Here is a 24642-nt window from a genome sequence, read left to right as displayed (position 1 = left end):
AATAACCAAAGCATATGATATGGGGCTGAAACTCATAACCTTTTACATTTCTACAAAAAGAAGTATGGCAGCATGAATTTAAATAGTGCATGGGACCAACCATCACCATTGTAATTTTATTAGGTAATCATTCTTTCGGCTCTTAAATATCTGACTCTTATTGCCGTTCTGCACTTGACACCTGCTGCATACATTCTTATCAGCATAATAAACATGCAGTGACCCCTTGGAAAAGATGTTTTACACAGCATTGCAAGGAACCCATGCAAATATGCAATCCAACCTCCTTAGACTTTGGTTTCATAACTAATTAGCACATTATGCTACAAGCTGCTAGATATATTCCTCCCAGTCTCGTAGCCTATCTATTCCACATCTGCATGACACACAGCAGCTTTGAGTCACTGACATACCATAGGATTACATTTTAAACAGTTTCTTCTATAGGGTTATGCTATAAGCAGAAACAACTGCACTTAAAAATGGACTCTGCTGTGTTCCAAGCAAGTCCCTTTCACAGAGTGTTATTTTAAATCTGTCATTTTAAAACTATTTCTCAGTGTCGTTCTTGTGTTTTGAACACTGTATATTCTAAGACTCATCACAAATACAGTCGGTGATTTGCTGTCAGGCAGACTGTAGGTATGAAGTAAGCATAACACTTACATGTGGCAGTATATCGGCACATGGACATGTGGCAATGTGACCAAAATGTTTAGCTGCTGGCCATTACAAGTCATTTGTCTGCAGATGTTACCTTTTTGGTGAGTTAATGTGCAGAAGATGGTTAGCCAGCTTAATCAGTCAGGAAACACAAATGTGGTGCTGCAGTAGGAACATACCTAACTTCATTGCTGGGTAACTGGTAGCTGCTCAGTTTAGTTAAGGTATAACAGACCAGTATGCATTCCAAAGCCCTTTATTAGGCAGGAGGCAAGAGATACTTGATGAATTAACCAGCACTGTTGGGAAGGCAGCACCAACAAAAAGACATCTGTCTTTACATGTCTGATTTCTACAATGTGCATCCCATGATAGATTGTGCACCTCAAAATACATTGTGTTTCTCTAGATGATCTATAATTCTATAATAAATGGAGAACAAGAGAAGTATGTCTTAACTCATCTGCCTTTAACATAGCAATCTCTGGCAGTCAGCCAGGGATCGACATTGCTCTGCAGTTAAGTGCCCACTGTGAATGTTTTGTGGGCTGAGCAGGGTAGCAAAATGCAGTGCTCTGCCATGGCTATGCCTACATACAAAACTTTGCACCGAATTGTGGCATTTGTGAAAAGAACTCAATGAAAATATTGAATTGGTCAACTAAAGGTAGCATTCTAAACGTATACAAGGGTTGATTGCATTATGTTTAAAACATGTTAAAATGATGACGACAAACTATTCTGTCTCCACAGTAGCATAGGATAAATGGCTTCTGAATATCCGTCAGTACTATCCCATTTCCTTTATCACCTCTTTTTTTCTTAAAGACATCACTAATCTCCCCGTAACAAACCTGATCATCCCCCTCAACTGATTCCTAACACCCTCTCCAGTCTTTTTGTTAAGTCTTTAAAAATCTTCACACTAAAATTCAGATGAAACAAGCATAATAATATAGTTATCATCCTCGTTAATAATAATGGACCGTTTCCTTCTCTACCTCATAAGTGTTCCACATTTTACATATTTTGTCTCCATATTGTGAGAGGTAGTGTTCCACAGTTTTAAGACAGAAAGCCGAGATCTCTACTTTGGTGCTGCCCCCCCCCCCCACACACACACACACACACACATAAGAACCTGGTTGCCTTTTCTGCCTCCTGTATCCTGGCTTCCTCGTTTGACATTTTCTTATCCTCATCTCCTACATATTTCCATTTTCAAATCCAGTCTCTAACTCCTCTACCCATAGTTCTTTGTCTTCTCTCTTACTAAAGAAATTCTCATAAAACATCACAAAGACCTCTGCTGCCTCCCGTTCCTATCTCAACATCTATCCCTCTCCATTTATGAATGCCGCCACTCTAGTCCCACTTGTCACTATTGTATTCTATCATGATTTCTTCTTCTTCTTCTTTTGTCTATTTCTTGACCAGGTAAGCCTACCAAACAAAATTGTCACTTTTCAGTGATTACCCATAAGCACTGTCTGGTTAAGTGGCTTGCTCAAAGTCACAATGTAGGCAGGTAAAAGTGAAAGGAGTCAACCCCTTTTCCCTGGACACAGGAAACAATTCACTGACAGCTCAGAAGTTTAGGCTTTAGTCTTCTGCATTAACTGCCAGACTTACTACAAATACATATAATTACCCGATGGATTTCACTATCAATCTGCTGCTATAATGCAGAAAACATTTTTATTACTATTTCACATGAAATAACACCTCTGTCTAATGGCATCCTGCTAATACACGAGTTGTATAGCTGTCCTTCATAGAAGTTAGGTCACCTCATATTTGTGAAAGTACACTGAAACAGCCTGACAATGTTTCCAAAGCAAAAAGGAAGTGCAAAGCAACACTCTTTTACTCACTGTATGCTTAGAATTTATCAAAACCATAAACCCTGTGAACACTGCTGCCTACCCAGAACTGTTCACAGAAACCCTATACAAGTATGTTAATGGCTGCATAGAGGCAGCTGTACCCACCAGGAAGAAGTACAAAACTAACAGGAGGTGCAGCACCCAGCAAGATAAAAGCACTCTCAAATTAAACAACTCAGAGGACAAATAAAGCCTACCAAAGCCAAATCTGAGGTAAATTTGGCCTTCCAAGCCAAGGACAACCACAAGGCATTCTTTAGTTACGTCTGCAACCTCAAAGGCAATACACAATTGTGTGGAGAGCTCATTGTAAATAGAGCCACTTATGTTAAGCTAGAAGATATAGTAAACCTACTAGCCAACAAATTCAGCTCCAGATTTATCCCTCTGTTTTCATCAACTTTCCCCTTAGGAAATACCATCAAATATAACTTTCCTTGCTATCACTAGGGAACAGGTCCTTAATGCTCTCTTCAAAGCCAACAGCACTGCATCAATTAGCCCAGACAATATCCCAGGATGCCTTCTAAATACCATGAAAGATGATCTATCAGGCCCTCTGGAATTTCTGTTTAACTGTAGCCTCCTCCAAACAGTCTTCTTGCCTCATGAATGGAGAACAGCAACAGTCATTTCTCTGCATAAAAGTGGGTCATCTACAAACACAAGTCTCACTAGTCTCATATGCAAAGCCATGGGAAGAATTATCGTGGAAATTATCAATAATAGCAAAGGAAACCTCCAGACACTGGACCCAATTCAATTTGGTTTGTTCATGGGCAACCTGGTGAACGTCTTTGAGAAGGTCACCAAAGCAATGGATGAGGGCAAAATGGTTCACACTGCCTACTTTGACCTGGCCAAAGCATTTGACACAATTCCCCACTCAGGCGCTGTTGACAAACTTAAGAGGTTAGGTACAAACCCTTATGTTACCCAGTGGATAGCCAGCTGGCTCACAGACAGGCCCAGGAAGTTAGAATTGGGGAGTCGATCTCTACAAGGAGGCCAGTCACAAACAAAGTCCCTCAGGGACTAGTCCTGGGACTGCTCCTATTTGGCATTTATTTCACTGAAGTCAAAGCCAAGGTCAATGGTCTCTGGCTGACTAAATTTGCATATGATTGGAAATTAGGAGCTGTCATTGAATCTCACACTGACACAAATGCTCTCCAGGAGGGTCTGACAAACAACTGGTGCCAGCACTATGGACAAAAACTAAATGCCAAAAAATGCATAATAGTATCCTTCGGGAAGTCATCCACTACTGGAAGCTATCATATTGACAACACATCCCAAGAATTGACCCAGTAGTCAGGGACCTAGGGACACACATAAACAGTAATTTGGCCTTTGACCATCATGTCTCTACAGTACTGAGGAAATCATTCTATGTTGTGCAACTTATAAACAAAGGTATGGCATCTAGGTCCAAAGAAGTAATTGTTCCACTGTATTCAGCATTCATCAGACCTATCAGAGTACAATGCCCCATTTGGTATGTACATAACCGAGCATATCCAACAATTGTAATGTCCACAGAGGTTCCTCATGAAAAGAATACAGGAACTAAGTAACATGTCCTATGCAGACTGCCTCAAGGCCCTATCCCTGTATTCTGTCTCCTACAAAATAATGAGGGGAGATCTATGCCTGGCACACAAGGCATTGTCAGACCCCATTCTGATGGACCTCGTATGTATCCACAAAACACACAGCACCAGAATTACCCTTCTAAAGCTTAAACCTTGCTTGTAATATAAATAGGACCTGCTGGACAGATAGGTACGTATTCCAGAGACTACCCCTTCTCTGGAATAGGCTCCCCATCCATGTGAAGCAGAGTTCCTCACTAATGCAATTCAAGTGTAACTTGGACAATTGGATGGGGAACAGGAAATTCATCTCTGGTCTGGCACCTATGTCTCTAATAGACACAGGCAGCCTGTACATGGTTTATCTCCCAGGCCCCTGCTTGTAAATGTTTCACCTCATACGCACCTACTGACACTTATTAAGGGTACCAGAACTTGTCAGAGATTTGGGACGCATGACTAGGCTTAAAAAGGTCTTTGTGGTCATTAGCCTACTATACACCTATGAATCTATAAAAATAGTAGCAACACAGCTTCCATGTGGAAAATGATACACTGTTTAGTGGCTGCTTTTAGTCAACAACACAGCTATTATCACATATAGGTAGAAAAGTGAAAAAAATAGAAACAAGATATGAAACTATATCACCTGTCACCCGTTAACGTTTTTACCGTTCATTTTTGGGTTAGTTACTGCCTTGCATTCCAATTCCCATCTGCCACATACACCTCATATGTTCACATTTTATTTATCACAATTCTCTAATCACTAATGAAGAAGTTAAGTTTCAGTCCAAGCTATAATTCAGCATTCATTGTCCAAGGATAAAGTAATTAAGTGATAATCGTTGATCTTTTATTATTAATTATCCAAAACTTGTCATTTGACTGGAATTTTCTTAGCAGGTCATACTGTTTTTTTAATTTAGAAAGACCTTCCATCTGGATGCTTAAAAAGATGCACCCATACAAATAAAATGATAATAGTAATATAATAATGGGAAAACTGAAGGGTTGAAGAATAAGACAGTATGAAAAAGTGCAAGGGAATGCTGGGTAAAAAGAGTTGGACAGAGACAGGTGGTGTGTTTGTCATGCGGGGCAGCAGTTAGGCACAAAGAGTCCTGGGGTAACAGAAGATGTTGGGTTTGCAAGAGAATGGGGGATTTTTGAGGAGAGACTATGGAGCTACAGATGGCACTGGAATACATAGCATGATGGGTAATGTGAAATTGAACATCTGACAGCAGGGAGATAGTTTACAGCATTTGGTGGGAAAAGGTGTGAAGGAAAAGGCAGACTACAGAAGGGCTAAGGCTGGAGTAGTGACAGTAGGCATGCCATAGCATAAAGTGAGGGGAGTAAGTGGGAGATGTAGCCATGGGAAACAGGTCAAAGAAAAGGAAGCCAAAATTGTGAGGCAGGTGCAGTCAGCAGTCAAAATTTATGATGGAAGTTCTGAGACAGTGGTTGTTGCGCAAAAAACAACATTATGAGAAGAGCAGGAAACAAGTGAGTCAGAAAAAATACACACCTAACTGTGAAGGACAGAACAGTTACTGGAGCTTCTAGGAAAAGTGCAGGATAGATAAAAAAAGGGTTCAGACATATCACAGCAAATGAGACAAGGAGCACAACCAGAGATGAATATGGCAAACAGTGAAACTAGATGAGAAAAGATCACAGATAGGAGTAGGGGTATTGGAAGCACAGACCATGAGGACCAGTGTGGGAAGAGAGAAGAGGGTTGTGGTAATAAGAAACTTAATCATCAAGGGGGATTTATAATCCTGGCAAGAAGACAGGGTAAACCAGATGGGTATCAGGGCTCAGATTTAGCAAGATATGGGGAGGTGCAAAATTAATGACCAAGGGAGAAGGATAGACGTTCATGTATAGGTTCATAGGTTCATAGGTTCATACTAGGCTATCTGCCCGAGGGCATTTACAAGCCTAGCCATAATTAGTACTAAGCTAACTGCCCTTGTGAGCCACTTTAAGCCTAGCCAGTTATCCCTTGTGAGACTCAAACCCTGCACCTTGTATTTGTAAGGTAAACACTTTAACCATTAGGCCACCCTCTGAACATTAGGTACCAATGACCTGTCAAAGAAGACATTTGAGGTGATACCAAGCATGGCCAGGCAGGTGGCAGACAGATTCTATAACAGAAGGCTAGAGAAAGCATTCTCAGGTGTGTTAGCTGGGTCTACTTCTAATGGCCGAAACGCCGATTCGCCGACAGTGAAATAACCGACGCCAGAAAACCGACAACACACAAACCCGACAACGCGAAACACCGAACACCATAACACCGACACACTACACGTAAACAACACAGTACACTACAACACATATCCACTAGCCCTAACCCAAACCCTAACCCTAAGGTCCGACACTACCGCACACTCTCCCTACCTGCACCCTAACCCTAACTCACTTACACAGCCCGAACCCCAAGCTCCGACACTACCGCACACTCTCCCTACCTGCACCCTAACCCTAACTCACTTACACACCCCGAACCCCAAGCTCCGACACTACCGCACACTCTCCCTACTTGCACCCTAACCCTAACTCACTTACACACCCCGAACCCCAAACTCCGACACTACCGCACACTCACCTATCACACACCCTAACCCTACATCCCTGAGTATTGCACACTTACCTGTCCGCTCCCTACCCCTAAATCCCTCACTATCGCATACTTACCAGGTCGCGCTTACACATTCCCCTTGTCGGTCTTCCGTCTGTCGGGATTCGAGCGTGTCGGTCAACTGCGTTGTCGGTCGTTTCGTGTCGGTTATTTCACTGTCGGCGAATCGGCGTTTCGGTCATTAGAAGGAGACCCGTGTTAGCTATAGCAGCAGTGATTACATTGATGAAGAACTGTGTAAAGAAATATAATGGTGCCCTGCAGCAGCAGTAGAGGGTGGAGGAAAGGGGCTTGGTTTGTTTAGGAGAATGGGACGAGACTTCTCAGAGAGACCAGTTCTTTGAGAAGGACAAGATCAGTCTTAGCCAAGAAGAGGAGTTGGTACTCAGACATGGGTTGGAAAGGTAAATTACAATGATTGCACTGTTAAACTATGATGGAAGTGTGGAGGGAATGTCACAGATGCAGAAGAAAAGGATATGTTATCAGGTAGTAGAAAGAAGAGGAAAGTACTGGCAAAGAGAAATGGATGAGTAATTACTGTGCAATACAAGGAGTCTATAGAAAAAGATGAGCAGTTGGCAATAATGAGCTACTGGGGGTGGACATTGCTGGTATCACAGAAATATAGATGAGTTTCAAGAGTGGTGGCACATGGAAGTGCCCAGCCATAGACGGTGGAACAAAGAAAAGTGTCAACTTGTTTGCTAATATCACAAAGTGAAGTGCACCAGTGGAAGGTGGTAACAAGAATCTAAGGAAGAATTTGGAAAGGTTAACTAACTGGGCCAAAAAGTGAAAGTCAGTACTCAGTACAAGTACATGCAAAGTAGTACACCTGGCCACAACAAGCCCAGCATAAAGCACAATCTGTGAGAAGAACTGATGGCAACATAGAAGTAAAAGGGCCTGTGATTGTTGATTTCACAGGAATTGGACCAGCTGCAGCAGAACAAAAGGACAATCTTAGCAATCAACAAAATTATGGGATGTATCCTCAGGTAGCTACACTCCAGAGCTTCAAGCTCTATCAAGTCCTGGTCAAGTCACACTCTCAGTACTGTCTGCAGTTCTGAGGTCCATACAAGGATGGGCAGAGGAGTCAAGGGTAAGTCACCAAAAGGGTACTGAGAATGGAGGAGAAGGCTATGACTAAAGCTTCTCTATGACTGGAGGAGATACCACCCACCTTTGTAATGTGAGTCCTATCTGTAAACTAGTTTGCTACTGAGTAGGTAATGTAGGTATTTGCAATGAGCCTGAGGAGTTTATCTGGGGCACCTGCACAGAGAATGGTGTCAAGGGCAGGGTCTGATATAAATGGACGTCCCTTTTCTAAGGCTTCTATGAATTTGTTCCATGAATTTGTCAAAGAAGTCTACCAGGTTGAGCAAAACATGATCTGCCCTTAATAAACACAGATTGCTTGTGGTCCAGGGTATGGAAGTTACCTGTGTTTCTACCTGTCTACTTCCTCCACTGGTTCTTTGGTGAATGCTAGGATTTCAATATCTAACACCTTTTGGCCCCTCCTTTAAGTAATTAGCATTCCCATGCCTGGAAACATAATTTTGAAATGGGCAGTTCAGAGCCATTGTGGCAAGATTTGTGTTAATGTAGCCTTGCCTAAAACATGATAATGTAAAGAACAAGTGAGAAGCACTATACACGTATAAGAGATAGTGCTAAAATACTAAGCAAAAGCATAAATCATTGCAGACTGTGTGGAAAAAGCATTTATAAATACCTCGAAAACAACAGAACTTTATATTTGGAATGCATCGCCTTTAAATCATTTTGACGTAAGGCAGCTCAGTGCTGACAGGAACATTATTTTCAAAACATTACTTATGAAATTTTTGATCTCAAATCAAATAACTCTTTCATAGGATAAATGAAATAATACTGTACATGTAATATTATTTTAAAGAAATAATACAGAAGATAAGATGTGAAAGATTTCTCCAGAGAAACCATATGACATTGACTGATTTATTTTTAGATTATAGCCTAAGCTGGATATGATCTAGCGGTATGAGCAAAAACATTTTGGGCATTTGCAATGTATTGTTTTCGGGTATAGAAGACTGAATATAATATCCTGTTTACTCTTCACTTAATGAGAAAAAGAATGAACTTTTTAGATAACATAATTTTATATTGGTTTTGATTAGATAAAGAAAAACACAGGAAAGCAAGCAAGTAAAAGCTACACAGAATGATGTGAAGTATTCTAGAAGTCAAACAAAACTGGCATTTCTTACATATGAACAGTAGTGCAAACTATACTTTGAACTTTTGAAAATTTTAGTAAAATAAAATCATTTTAGGCTTTAGAACTTAAACCATTAAATAATATAGAAACTTAAATGCTTAATTAAAAGCAGTACTTTATATTATCTTTATATTATCTTCTGCTGTTTACTACTGGGAATTTACCAAAATTCCCAAAACCATGTCAGGCATACATAATAACAACCAATAACCAGAACAATTGTATGTAAAGATGAGACTACACAAGAAGAAACCCAATAAAGTGTCCGTTCTTTAAAAAGTTATTTATTTAAAAAACAATAAAACAAAAGTAGTTCAGCACTTTCCTCCTACATACAATAATAAATATTTTAAAACTTGAATAAAATAAATCTATTCCCATATCAACTAATATGGCCTTTTAAAATATTTTATGTAATATGCTTTGTATTTATATATATATATATATATATATATATATATATATATATATATATATATATATATATTTAATGTGTGTGTCTATATATATATATATATATATATATATATATATATATATATATATATATACCGTGTGTGTGTGTGTGTGTATATATATATATATATATATATATATATGTATATATATATATATATATATATATATATATATATATATATGTGTGTGTATATAATATATATATATATATATATATATATATATATATATATATATATATATATATATATATATATATATATATATATATATATATATATATATATATATATATATATATAAATACATATACATATATATCTATATATATATATATATATATATATATATATAGTGTGCTTCTATAAATTTGTTGTCCTTGGTGGTGGCTTTTAATGCAATGAAATATATATCATATACCTTTAATGGGAGCCATATCGGCTGAACTTGTTATTTAAGGAAGATGTGCAAGAATAGTAAAAGTTCTGATGAAATCCTTATTACTATATATACAAAAGTGTTAAACTATTTTTATTTGTTTTATTGTCTTTTGCAAATAATTAGTGTGGCTAAATCAAAGCCCTTTCATGCAGACAAGTTTAGAGCAGCTAGTTTTCACATTAAACAGCACTACTGTCAAATCATAGCATAATCTAACCTAGTCTAGTGCTAAACCCCAGAGACTCCCCCAAGCAGGCCTCTGTGTAATCCAGTCCACAGCCTACAGTAGCCCACCCACATACTGGTCTAGACAACATGGCTATGCAATTTCCAAATGTCTCCATAGTCAGTTTGGTAGATATGGGCATCCAGATACAATGTAGCAATTGCCTTATGTTTACTGGCAATCATTTAATTTGTAAGGAAACAAACACAATATTCAACAGACACAATTTCACAGGAGGTACACACTATATCCACCACACACAGTGTCCACCACACACATAAACCAACTTTTGCTGAGGTACTAAAAAGCAATTTTCTCAAGCCTTAAAGACCTTCTAAGCCTATAAATGCCAATGCCTATCCTCAGCAATTCCTAATGCGTTCACCAAAGCAACACCAAACACCTTTGAACTTTATGAAGAGGGACATTGTTGCTCTCTCTGAATATGTGTCTCAGGCAGTTATGTGCCTTGCATTGAGCAGCATTCTTCCTTCAGAGGAGAGGATGATGCCATAGCATCAACAAAAGATGATTAACTTCAATAATTGACTTAGTTTCTGGTATCTTTCCAGGGATATTTAATATCTGTCAGCATGTGAGGATATGGTTAACAAATCACATTGCTTTGCAAAGGATGGTCTGCACCTCTCTCCCTTAGGCATCCAAATATTGGCTAAAACTTTAGCCACCCCTGTAAAGCCTTTTTTAGGAAATTTCAAATTGACATACATACTGACATAGCAAATAAAACCCAAAGAAACCTAAAGGTGTTACTGTTCTATGCTTGGAGTCTAAACAAAAAGCTCCACACCCTACAAGCTCTCCTCAGTCTGGAGAATATAGACATCCATGGCATTATTGAGACATGGTTTAAAAACATAGAAAATACTCCAACAGTGAAAAGCGTCAGTACCTTCCACACATTTAGACCATTAGCTGCACAGACCGGGACAAAAGACTCTCAGTCTAGATCAGCACCAAGCACTCTACGTTGGTTAAACAGGATGATGCCCTGGAATTTATCCACATGGAAATCACATACACAAACTCCCATACCATATCCTAGCAAACTATAGGGCACCCTCTATGTCCAGATAATCTCATAGCTCATATCTACACCTACTAGAGGCACTCACCATCAAACCAAATACCCTATTTATGGGAGAATTTAACTACCTCTCTATACTCTGAGAAACATACACTGCCTCATACTCACAAGCACAACAATTCCTGAACTTTATTAACCCAAATACCCTTGATCAGATAGTGCACACACCCAGTAGAGTTTCAAACATATTGGATCTGGTACTCACCAATATGGGAGAGAACTGCACCCCCCCCCCGCCCACCAGTGTCATGTCCTCAGTGGGGAGGTCAGACCACAAAGCTATCTCCTTTGAAATAAAAATCAACATAGTGACCCTAGCAAATCTCGTATCAGACAGGAATTATTCCAAAGTAAACAACATCCTATTAAGCAACAATTTGTCAACCTTCATTGCCCCTCCCAACCCCAAGTTCACAACAACCTATGCGGAATTGTTCATAGAGACACTATTCAACCATATAAATGGCTGTATACAGGCAGTACCTACTAGAATTAAACCCAAAACAAACTATAAAAACAAACTGCACTGGTGGAATCCTAACCTTAATAAGGCATGTAACAATAAGAAAATGTCATGGCTAAAATCAGGAAGAGCAACTTCCATAATGATAGGAGCAATCTAATTAAACTAAATAAGAAACTAAGATGACTAATTAAATTCAACAAGACCAATTACAAGGTCAAGATAGCCTTACAGGCTAAAGACAGCTACAATGCCTTCTACACATCAGTATGTCAAACTCCTGGTCAATAATGTCACCTTCACTGAGCAGAATGACATAGCGAATTTGCTGGCTGACAAATTCAGCTTGGACTTCACCCAAAAGAAATACCTACTAGCATAACCCCTCCCAACTATTAACAGAGAGCAGATCCTGATGGCACTCACTAAAGCCAAAATACAGCCTCAATGGACCTCAACAATATACCGGGATGCCTCCTAAATAGCTAGAAACATGACCTGTCTGGACCATGTAAATTACTTTTTAACTATAGCCTCAAAATAGGCTTTGTACCATGAGAATAGAGGACTGCAATGGTTATCCTATTTCACAAAGATGGACCATCAACTGACACCATAAACTACAGATCTATTAGTCTGACTAGTCTAATATGCAATACTATGGAACAAATTATCACTAAGATCATCAACAAAAACATAGGCAACTTTCAGACACTAGACCCAACCCAGTTTGGCTTTATCATGGGAAGGTAATGACTGCTAAACTTGGTGGACTTCTTTGAGAAGGTCACCAAAGCAGTGTATAAGGGGAAAACGATGCATACCACTTACCTGGACCTGGCTAAGGCTTTTCATACAATACCCTACTTGGGTATAGTTGACAAACTCACTGAGCTGGGTATAAACCCCTACATAACTTGCTGGATTGTCAGCTGGCTCACAGAGCAGACCCAGGAAGTAAAGATTGTTGATACCATCTCCACTAAGAGACCAGTCACTAGTGGGGTATCTCAGGGTTCTGTGCTGGAACAGCTTCTATTTGACGTCTACTTCTTGGAGGTAAAGGCTAATTTCAAGGGCCTTTGGCTAACCAAATTCACAGATGACTGCAAATTGGGAGCTATCATAGATTCCACCCATGACACAAACATCTCACAAGAGGGTCTAACAGAGACAAATGACTGGTGCCAAAATCACAGATTAAAACTCAATGCAAAGAAATGCATTATAGTGCCTTTTGGGAAAACTGCCACCAAGGCTAATTACTCCATCAATAAGACACCCTTAACAGCTGACCCAGTAGTCAGGGATCTAGGAACGGGTCTATATTAGAAGCACAAAAATGCTTCTGAGTGAATACGGAAACAGCGACACATATTAATTGAATCGCATTTAAGAAATTCGATGAATATGTCATAGGGCAAGGAGATAGTTGGCCAGCTTCACAGAGTTGCCCTTGTCCTTCCCTATAGTGCAAACTCGGAGTTGGTATATTCAGTTAGTGGGGCATGGGGGGCAGAGACCCCCACATTGAGGGGTGTGGGGATGAAGCCCCCCACCTGTTTATGGTGTTAAATTATTTTTTATAGCGAACGGCCGCTCAAGTTTTTTCCCTAGGGAAAAATTTGCTTACGTAGCCGTTCGCTATTTTTAGGTTTCGTGCATATGTGTCGACTTTTATGTTGGGTTTGCAAGAGAATGGGGGATTTTTATAGACCATCTAGGAACATATGCAGACAGCAATCTGGCCTTTAACCAACATGTGGCCATACGAAAATCATTCTATGTCTCCCAACTTATAAGTAAGGTCATGACATCCAGGTCCAAGGAAGTCATACTGCCACTTTATTCTGCCCTTATCAGACTCATTATTGAGTATAATGCCCCCTTCAGTATGTACCTGAGCAGACACATGCAGCAGGTAGAATGCCCATAAAGGCTCCTTGCCAGGAGGATCCAGGGTATAAACACATTGTCCTATACAGATCACATTATAACGCTATCTCTATACTCTGCCTCCTACAGGTTACTGACAGATGATCTATGCCTGGCATACAAGGCATCTTCGAATCCAGCTCTGATGGACCTTTTGTGCATCCCACAAAATGAACAGCATCATAACCATTAGATCCAAGGATTTAAATTTTGCTTGTGACATAAATAAAACATGTTGATGAGACAGATTTGTGTATCAAAGTATCCTCATACTCTGGAACAGGTTCCCAAGCCATGGGAAGCAGAGTCCATCCCTAGCCTTATTTAAGTGTAACCTTGACCAATGGATGGGAAATTGGAAATTCACCATGGGTCTGTCTCCCATGTCTCTGATAGATGAAAGCACACAGTAATGCCCAAGTTAACATACCCCCCTACATAACCTCTAGAAAATGTTTAATTAATATACCCCTTCCTAATAAATGTTCATGATATATAGGAATATAATAGGGTCAGATTGCACAACTAGGCTTATAACGGCCCTAGTGGTCATTAGCCTAGTATATACATATGAACCTAACAACTTTTTAAAGATATGTTATCAAATTTACCTGAATTTCTTGGTGCAAGACAACCGAGTACTTTCTAACCTTCTGACACCAGAGCAGGTGTGCCACTTTCTAAACAAATAATGCTTGCTTGAATCACAGTTCACTTAGGGAACTAGTCACAATCCTGAACTAAGTATGCTTTATCTAAATCTGGTAGCCAGCCCACTACATAAGATTCTTTTCCAAATTATACTTTTCCAGTTTTTTGTAAAATGTGCTCTATGGCGTGACAATTCTGTACAGAGCATCAACGTGCAAAGTGGTGCTGAAAGACAACTATAATAAAAATAAAATGTTTCTACAAAGGTATTGAGCAAACTGGAGATATTTTGGAAGCTCAATGTTCAGGTTTTACACTCTGCAAAGAGTTCTAACAGTAACATGGAATTACTTAAAGAGATACACATCAAAGACATAATCTCCTGAGAGTACATAACAGAAAAGAATCCTTTGTTTTCAACAGTAATCTAATACAAATGTTTTATATTCACTAACGCCCAAATTTCTGATCTGTATGTTCGCATGTACCATGTAAAGTATCAGCTCAAGGAATACCAGCGTTAAACAACAATCCTTACTGGTAGAGAGCACATGCACGTCTTTGCTTCACACTGAATGCCAATTCTATTAGAAATGTTGGCTAACAGTTTGTGACTTTTTAAGCACTGATTTTGAAATAGAAATGCTCAATGTTCAGTTTTATTATCTCACAGATTGAAATTAAGCAGGCATTAACTTATGTATTAATTAATATTTTGATTACTAAATTATTAGGCATGATACAAAAGACTCCATAGTGCTTTGCTTTCCTTACTTTTTTATTTCTATAATAGTTTATAAACATTTCCAAGTAACAGCAGTATTGCATAGCTATAGTATGGCCAATACATAAACATTCGAGGCTCTAGCATGTTCAAGGAAGAATCAAGGAAGTTTGAAGGATAATTTACTTTTTTTTTTAACATTTAGGTTCACAGGAGGTTACCATACTTCCAATCCAGTAGGTGATTAAGCAGCCTAGCCCAAAATTGTCAGTGGCCCTCAAGCACTGAATGGTTAAGTGACTTGTTCATGGTTACACAGTAAGCAAAGGCTGAAAGAATCAAACCCTGTATTACATGATGAACTCATTAACAGCTCCTTTGTTCTAACTGAACATCGTTGCATAAAGTGTTTATATGAAGCCTGTGTGAGTCTAAAATATTGCAGCAGCAAAATGATCTGCGTGTTATTTATACCTTTGCCAACAGGTAAAGCAGAGCAATCTAATAGTATTTTGAGTGCTCTAAGAAAAATAAAGTAAAGGTCAAATTGAACACAGCTAAAAACTAACTGCAACATAATAAACAATATACTATTAACAGTGGATTAAAACAAATGACAAAAAAAAGCCAAGTAATGACTTTCCAGCAGTAAAAAGCAGGCAGGTTACTACCAGGAGAAGACCCAATGTGTTATACCTGATAATAAAATCTATTACAAGAAAGTATTGTAAAAAGAAAACAGCTGTATGAAAACTGCAATATGAAAGCGATTGAACTAGCCTGGAGGTAAACAGTGAAGTTTGCCAGAAACATAAGAAACATTATGAATGCTGGAAAAATATGCACACTACTTCTTAAAGAATGAATGTGATCTGGCAGCTTAGTGCAGGGAATTAAGGCTTACAGCTGCTGGCAGCTTTGGATCTGGTTCTTACAGTTTCTGTTTGGCAGTGCATCTGGGATGTTCCTAAAAAGTGATACACTGAGAATGGGTTTGCTCAATTAATGAACAAAATACTTAAGGAACTTTTCGTGAAGGATGCCTGAGATCATTTCATTATGATATTGTGGGATTAACTGATGAACTTTTCCATGCTGTGGGGGCTGCATCACACAAAAATCAAAGAATCAAGTTTGTAAATCATAAACAGGAAGTTGCTAAAGGAAATATTTTGTAATTCCTTGTAGTTTCTTAGATGGATGTTTGGTAACATTACAGGAAATACCCTCTACAGCTTCTGTAAAGTAGTTTGCTATTGAGACAAAACATATGGCAGTTGATGCCAAGAATTAAGGCTGTAAGCTGTGGTACAGGGTTTGATTCCCTCAGCCCTTATTTGCCTACTGTGTGACCTTGAGCAAGTCACTTAACCAAACTTGACTTCTGGGTCATCCCAGAAAAGGGACCGTGTGCCCATTGCGCATACTTGGTTAACAAATGGGCATTTATTTATTTGAGGCTAATGCCTCTACAGTTCATATACAATACCACAAGCTCAAATTACATTGTTCCAACTATTTTGTCAATAACATTTTTCTTAAAAAAGATGCAATATTTCTTAACAAACACACACACACACACACACACACACACACACACACACACACGTACACATGTGGTCATGAGTATACATTTATGTGCAATAAATAAATAATAAAACAAGTTTAGTATTAAATAAAAATGAAGACGGCAGCTCACAGACTCTACTGGCAGCAAGTTTAGTTAAAAGACAAGCCCACGATGCTAGAAAATCACACAAATCCTTTATTCTTTGAAATAAAATATCCTGTTAGCGCTTTCATTTAAACAAAGTGTTAAACTTTCTTCAGACAACTGTTAGTTTCACATTCACTTCCTTTATAAACTTCCTTTAGTGTTGATTGGTTAAACAATTCATTAATATTAATGGTGTTGAAACAAGATATTTATTTGTGTGATTTTCTAGCATCGTGGGCTCGTCTTTTATCTAAACTTGCTGCCAGTAGAGTCCGTGAACTGCCTTTTTCATTTTTATTCAGTTTTGAGTGTTTTTTTCTGTTTCTTTTGAAGTTTAGTCTTAACTCTACTACTTTTGTATGGGCACAGTTATGTGCTTTTTGTACTACTAGCTCCTACACATAGAACAGTGCAGGAATCTAAATTTAGATTACTCAGAAATAAGCCTGCTAAAACACAACATAAACTAAACCATGCACAAACTCTTTTTTTATCAACATGATTCCTCTCTTTTGCAATAAACACCTAAGATATATTAATCCTTCAACAACTATTTTTAAGTTAAATACAAATCTGAATTGATTCACAGCTGAACACAAGCTCTTATGACACTTTTAATGGACGATAAATTATTTTACCTTTGAATTTGCAATACACTACAAAATAATTTTATTTTAAAAAATGCTTTAGACAATGATGGTTTAAAGCTTCCAGGTGAATGAGGTCAACATAGTTATTTTGAAGTATGGTGTTTGTGGTAAATAACAATAATGCTACCAATTAATTATAAAAACAGTGGAACATATTGAAATAAATCAGAGTTATACAGACATGATCAAAAATTCAAGCTGTCAACCAGTGCCATGGCATACAGGGATAAAGCCCTAACTACCGCTAATGCAATCTGAATTTCATTAGCAGGTCAGGCATCAAAGGCATTGGCAGGAAGGGATAGGTGTTTCATTCCCAGGGGAGGGGCATTCATCTCAGCACTCTCTGAGGGGAGGCATGGTCCATGAAGAGGGGATTAGCCTTTGGATGATTCCAGGAAGGAGAAAGAACAAGAGAGTAGGTCTCAGCATAAAGAAAACATCCCTCCCCCTAGTAGAAGCAGTTGCCAGTAAGATCCCCCAGAGTGCCCTTAAGTTCCACTCCATCCCCTGACTGAAAGAATTGGTGGTGGTCCAGGGGATGAAAGGCAGGGCTAGTAGATCCAGCAGTGGTTGGGGATTATTGGGGTAGAAGACTGGAAAATATGAAGCAAGGGGGGATTACAAAGAAAGGAGAATACAAGCTGTCAAAGAGACAAGAATGTACAACTAACTTTACTTCAGGAAAATGTTTTTGAGGTCATTGTTTACCTGCTGCTGGGAGCCTGCTGTTTGCCTTAGGCACTTTTTAGATAATTCAGAATAGTGCAGACTAAAGAAGGACATTCAGTCATGGCCCACTGTAATATAGTATTACTGTATTAGGCTGTTCAGATCCACTCTGTGGTGAAATGTCAGTGGCTTTTTACATTTGTGACTGCAATTGCTTTTTTTTTCAATCCATCCATCCATCCATCCATCCATCCATCCATCCATCCATCCACAATCCCTTTTTCCCATTTTTTGCACATCTGGTTCGGGTGTCACTTCAGCAGTGACAGTCATCTAGAACCAATGTTTTTTGTAATTAAAATACACACATGCATACACATGTAAATAAATAAACTTCATTTAGCCACTTCCTAATCTTGGAATATACCCATTTTTTCTTATTCTTTTAATATCCCATCATGTTCAATTACATGTACTAGCCTAAACAATGCACTTCACTGGTCTTCAATCCTCCAACTATATTTGTTAGATAACACAGCAACAAAAGCAACACTTATGGTACAGAAAATCAAGGATACTACACATGTACCAGTTCCACCTTTGTTTACTTGTCTTCATTTAAATTAGGGTTACCACCTGTCCCACTTTGCGAGGGACAGTCCCTCTTTGGACAGTTGTGTCCTGCAAAAAAGTTGTAAAAATGGCAAATGTCCTGAGATTTTAGGGCAAAATTATTTCCTATATTTTATGTAATAGTTGCATAAAACAGTTATTCTGTATCCAAAACAATGTTATAAGAAACAGAATAAGCAACTAAAATGCTACAGGAATAAGCTTTTATTTAGGCAAAAAAGTGAAGTTCTGTCCTTTGTACTGGCCATGAGTATATTTCACCCTGCAAAATTTGACGTTTGTACCAAAAATGTCCCACTTCGGGCATTTGAAAAAGTGGCAACCCTAATTTAAATGCAAAGGCTTTTCCTTGTAACCAACATTTATACGTATTTTTAACTTATTTGCATTTAAGAGAAGCAGAATGAACTGTAAATGAGGTAGAACAAAGCAGCTAAATTATGTGCAGATGACTTTTAATGGCCTGTCAAAAGGAATATTATATTTGCATTTGCATCCTTACACCAGATGCAGTGGTGGGCTGTATACAAGAGGTCTCTATCTGCAGGCTATATACAGAAGTCTCTATCTGCAGAATGATGGCTCTTGTGCTGATCCAGCATATAAGCAATGCATAGCTCCCCCCAACACACTCACACACAGGCATATTTGTTTACAGCTAAATTCTTCTTTATTAATTTACTCCAATTAAGGCTCATTACTGCCTACCATCCATTCATTCTCAGCATACAGTTTGCCTTTGTTGTGTTTCACTGTCAGCCTCTGAATAAACACCATTATTACCAATTAGAATAACATTAAATTACCAGACCATGATAATGCCATTTCCTCTTAGCAGCACACTGAAAATTAAAATGTGTTGCTATGGAAATAGGGCTTTTAAGAGGCATCTGTAACTGCAGAGAAGCCTTATGACCCTACATGTACATCTAGGGTACAAATTAAAAAAATGAATCTTATTATTTTCACTGTACAGTGCCATTATATAATTTAGTACATTATTTTGAAAAAAGTTCATTGGAGGCCATGCCAAGTTCAGTAGTTTGTCCATGCAGATGGTTAAAAAGAATTCCAAGCAAAAAGCTGCATTTTGTAAACTTGCAAATGATCATTACAAATTATACCACTTCCCTTGATAATTAAAAAATGTGCATACATGATTTAATTAACTGAACATTATTTCCATAGTAAATTTAAAATGCCAACACAAAAAAGTATGAATAAAACATAGCTCTCACAGCTATCTAATCAACAAGTTGAATTATTCCAGTCACCTTCTTATAGTACATTATTGCAATGACATAAAACATCCCAAACCAAAACAGGTAATAAATTATTACTAAATGTTAGGAAACTTTATCACCATTTTTTTTAGCATAAGTCATGATAAATAAAAATTCACCTCACTCCACAAACTTTATTTTTTTACATTTCTGAACCAAATAAAATCACCCTCTCAAGTTATTTTTTTCTGATGTATCCCAGGAGCAGTGTCTGGTTAAGAGAATTACTTAAAAGCTTCATAATAGGCAAGTGGACACGGAGAAGAAAAAAAGGCCACAGGTTGAAGCTCACTATCATCTTTAATAAACCGTCAGACTGCCAAAGGTATACAAATATGCTTAAAATGTACTCATTCTTGTTTCTAACTACACTAAACTTGTCTTACATATAGTTGTGTCCTGAGTCTTTTACTGAAAAGTGTAAAGTCTACTCCAGCCAACATACAGGATTCACACACACACACACACACACACACACACACACACACACACACACACACGCGCACACGCACATGCACACGCACACGCATACACACACACACACACACACACACACACACACACACACACACACACACACACACACACACACACACACACACACATGCACACGCACACATGCATGTATACATATAAGGATAGTATCTCTCAACTTCTTAGTGCAAGAAATCTGTATAAAGTCTAAACTAAAGGGGAGACAATGGCCCAAAAATAGAGACAGGTTTTAAATATTGCTCTTATAAACAGAAAATTGCTAGGGTAACAGGTTTTGTTTTAGCATGCATTTTTGATGGATATGAAGTCTGAAAAAGAAGTCCACACATTTTATGAGGAAAAGGACAGAAATATGAGGCAAAACTCTGGATATTCTGCAACAATCTGCACAGCTGAGAAATATGGTGGACACACAAGTGCGTGTGCATGCACAAGAGCACTACACATTCACAGATGTGCTCATGTACACACACACACATACACATGTACACACACACATAAAATGTTTGCAATGTGCAGACTCACAGCAACAAAGAAGGAATAGTCATTTATTTCCAAGTGCCAAAAGCACAGTTTTATTTTATAACAATTATTTGCGCTCATTTTTGTGGTATTCCTTGCTACAGTAGTGATGTCCTGGCTCCTGCTTTGGATTATGTTGATTTTATCCATACCTAGAAATACATACCTTTGCAGGCTAACGTCTTGTAGGCAAACTACAACAGACCTATTATAGTTAAGCCAAATACTCAGACTTTGTTAATTAAAGTAGCAAGAAGAAGTTACAGTATGTACTGCTATAAAACATCCTAAACTGAAACAGGTAACAGTCACCTGTCTGCATGGTATGCTAGCTCCTTTTATAAAGAAGTCTCTGGCTGTCATTAAGAAGACAGACACACTCTGACAAAAATGGCTTCATTAATGCATATATTAATCAGGGTATGGCTTCAAAATGAGTTGAATAAAAATGATATCTAGTTATGTCTAGTAATAATCTATAGTTTACTTAAATTAGCTGTCAATCATACAACATACTTGTAGAGGTATTATAAACAAATTACGATTGTATGAATTTGTCATCAAGTTTTTGCCTTTATTGCAATCCCTGCATGAAATACAGTTGGAGTGCATTATTTCTGTACAATAGGTTCATTTTCCCATACAATATCGCGTGGGTCCATCTACTCCAGAGGTTAACCCCACCATCTGTGTTATCAGTCTAGTTAGGGTACAAGGTTAGCATAAGTATGCATGTAGGAAATTAGAGGATCACAGACCTTAGCTGTTGGATGAGTAGAGAGGACAGGAACAATGCCAGCTATTGTGTGCCAGTGCCATGGTAAAGAAAAATAAAAAGGGATCAATCTCACAGAAAACTGTAGTTCCATACTGACCAACCTGCTATTAGCACTTGCAATTGTGTTTACAGGTTACGATATAGTGCTTCTGTAAATGCCATCCTCAGTGATACCTGATAGTGCTAATAGCATGTCTTATACAGGCCTCGTGTCAGGCTCAACAGCCCTTGTTGTGTTAACCATACCCAGCACTTTTGCAAGCCTAACTTTACAATTGCAAAACAGATGACTTAACAGTCAGTCCCAAACACAAGGGATCATAGCCAGTCATGGTGATATGTATTGCCTATATGTTTTTCTTCATCCATCTCTGTCTTTTTATGTCGCTACAGTCGGATTAATTATTGCACTGAACAGGAGATAGTGTGAGATTACTGTGCAAAGACCCTTTTATGATGTAATACAATGAAATGTGCCACAGACATAATGCAGTTAGATTTTGTCACATTGTCATATTAGAATCATTGCAAGCTAACTTTTTGAATCCTGCTTGACATACTTTATGATGAATGTGTCATGGTTTGAAATAACTTCTTAGGCTATACTACTCAGAAACAGCTCCTCGTGGTCCTGCAGAGTGGTCCTAGCAGCAGAGAACTGAGAAAAGCGACTACTTTCCTGATTTAAGTATTTTTTGCTGTTTTTTACCTAAAATACCTTCTCTTGCTTACTTTAAACAAGCTTAAACTGTTTTTTTTAGCTGTTTGTTGCATTATATATTATCTGCACTTAAAGTTACATTTGGTTGAAAATTGGTCGAAAGTTTGTTTGTTTGTTAAATTTAACTGTTGAGGCTGCCCACTAAAGTGTGCTAGCCTGTGTAACTGATTTATTACTGTTTATTGCATTTCTGTGTGCTTTCTATCTCAAAAACAAAAAAAAAATATCCCTGTTTTCCCGCCACTCCTCGACTAGTTTAGACCAGTATACAGGCTTTGCTGTATTCTGGGCTGTGGTGCAGTTCCTGTGTTGTCCATTGCCTTACTTGGATAGAAGGAAGTTTCTTTGCTCACCAGTGGGAGTGGGGAGCCTTGAGCAGCCTATCTGTCCCTGAAGGAGTGACCTCAGCACAAGAGCTTGTAGTAATTGGCTGTTTTGGACCATTTCTAGCTCTTTTTAAAGTTCCCTGTTTAAAATCTGCCTCTGAGCGTTTTTTTCTGGCTATACTACTCAGAAACAGCTCCTCGTGGTCCTGCAGAGTGGTCCTAGCAGCAGAGAACTGAGAAAAGCGACTACTTTCCTGATTTAAGTATTTTTTGCTGTTTTTTACCTAAAATACCTTCTCTTGCTTACTTTAAACAAGCTTAAACTGTTTTTTTAGCTGTTTGTTGCATTATATATTATCTGCACTTAAAGTTACATTTGGTCGGAAATTGGTCGAAAGTTTGTTTGTTTGTTAAATTTAACTGTTGAGGCTGCCCACTAAAGTGTGCTAGCCTGTGTAATTGATTTATTACTGTTTACTGCATTTCTGTGTGCTTTCTATCTCAAAAACAAAAAAAAACAAAAAAAATATCCTTGTTTTCCCGCCTCTCCTCGACTAGTTTAGACCAGTATACAGGCATTGCTGTATTCTGGGCTGTGGTGTAGTTCTTGTGTTGTTCATTGCCTTACTTGGATAGAAGGAAGTTTCTTTCCTCACCAGTGGGAGTGGGGAGCCTTGAGCAGCCTATCTGTCCCTGAAGGAGTGACCTCAGCACAAGAGCTTGTAGTAATTGGTTGTTTTGGACCATTTCTAGCTCTTTTGAAGTTCCCTGTTTAAAATCCACCTCTGAGCATTTTTTTCTGGCTATACTACTCAGAAACAGCTCCTCGTGGTCCTGCAGAGTGGTCCTAGCAGCAGAGAACTGAGAAAAGCGACTACTTTCCTGATTTAAGTATTTTTTGCTGTTTTTTACCTAAAATACCTTCTCTTGCTTACTTTAAACAAGCTTAAACTGTTTTTTAGCTGTTTGTTACATTATATATTATCTGCACTTAAAGTTACATTTGGTCAAAAATTGGTCGAAAGTTTGTTTGTTTGTTTGTTAAACTTAACTGTTGAGGCTGCCCACTAAAGTGTGCTAGCCTGTGTAACTGATTTAATACTGTTTACTGCATTTCTGTGTGCTTTCTATCTCAAAAAAAAAAAAAACAAAAAAAAATCCTTGTTTTCCCGCCTCTCCTCGGCTAGTTTAGACCAGTATACAGGCTTTGCTGTATTCTGGGCTGTGGTGTAGTTCCTGTGTTGTCCATTGCCTTACTTGGATAGAAGGAAGTTTCTTTGCTCACCAGTGGGAGTGGGGAGCCTTGAGCAGCCTATCTGTCCCTGAATGAGTGACCTCAGCACATGAGCTTGTAGTAATTGGTTGTTTTGGACCATTTCTAGCTCTTTTGAAGTTCCCTGTTTAAAATCCGCCTCTGAGCATTTTTTTCTGGCTATACTACTCAGAAACAGCTCCTCGTGGTCCTGCAGAGTGGTCCTAGCAGCAGAGAACTGAGAAAAGTGACTACTTTCCTGATTTAAGTATTTTTTGCTGTTTTTTACCTAAAATACCTTCTCTTGCTTACTTTAAACAAGCTTAAACTGTTTTTTTGCTGTTTGTTGCATTATATATTATCTGCACTTAAAGTTACATTTGGTCAAAAGTTTGTTTGTTTGTTTGTTAAATTTAACTGTTGAGGCTGCCCACTAAAGTGTGCTAGCCTGTGTAACTGATTTATTACTATTTACTGCATTTCTGTGTGCTTTCTATCTCAAAAACAA

This window comes from Protopterus annectens, chromosome 6.part0 (assembly GCF_019279795.1).
Source record: "Protopterus annectens isolate FY-2018-M chromosome 6.part0, PAN1.0, whole genome shotgun sequence".
NCBI classification, from domain to species: Eukaryota; Metazoa; Chordata; order Ceratodontiformes; family Protopteridae; genus Protopterus; species Protopterus annectens.
Note: the sequence above shows the minus strand (reverse complement) of the source record.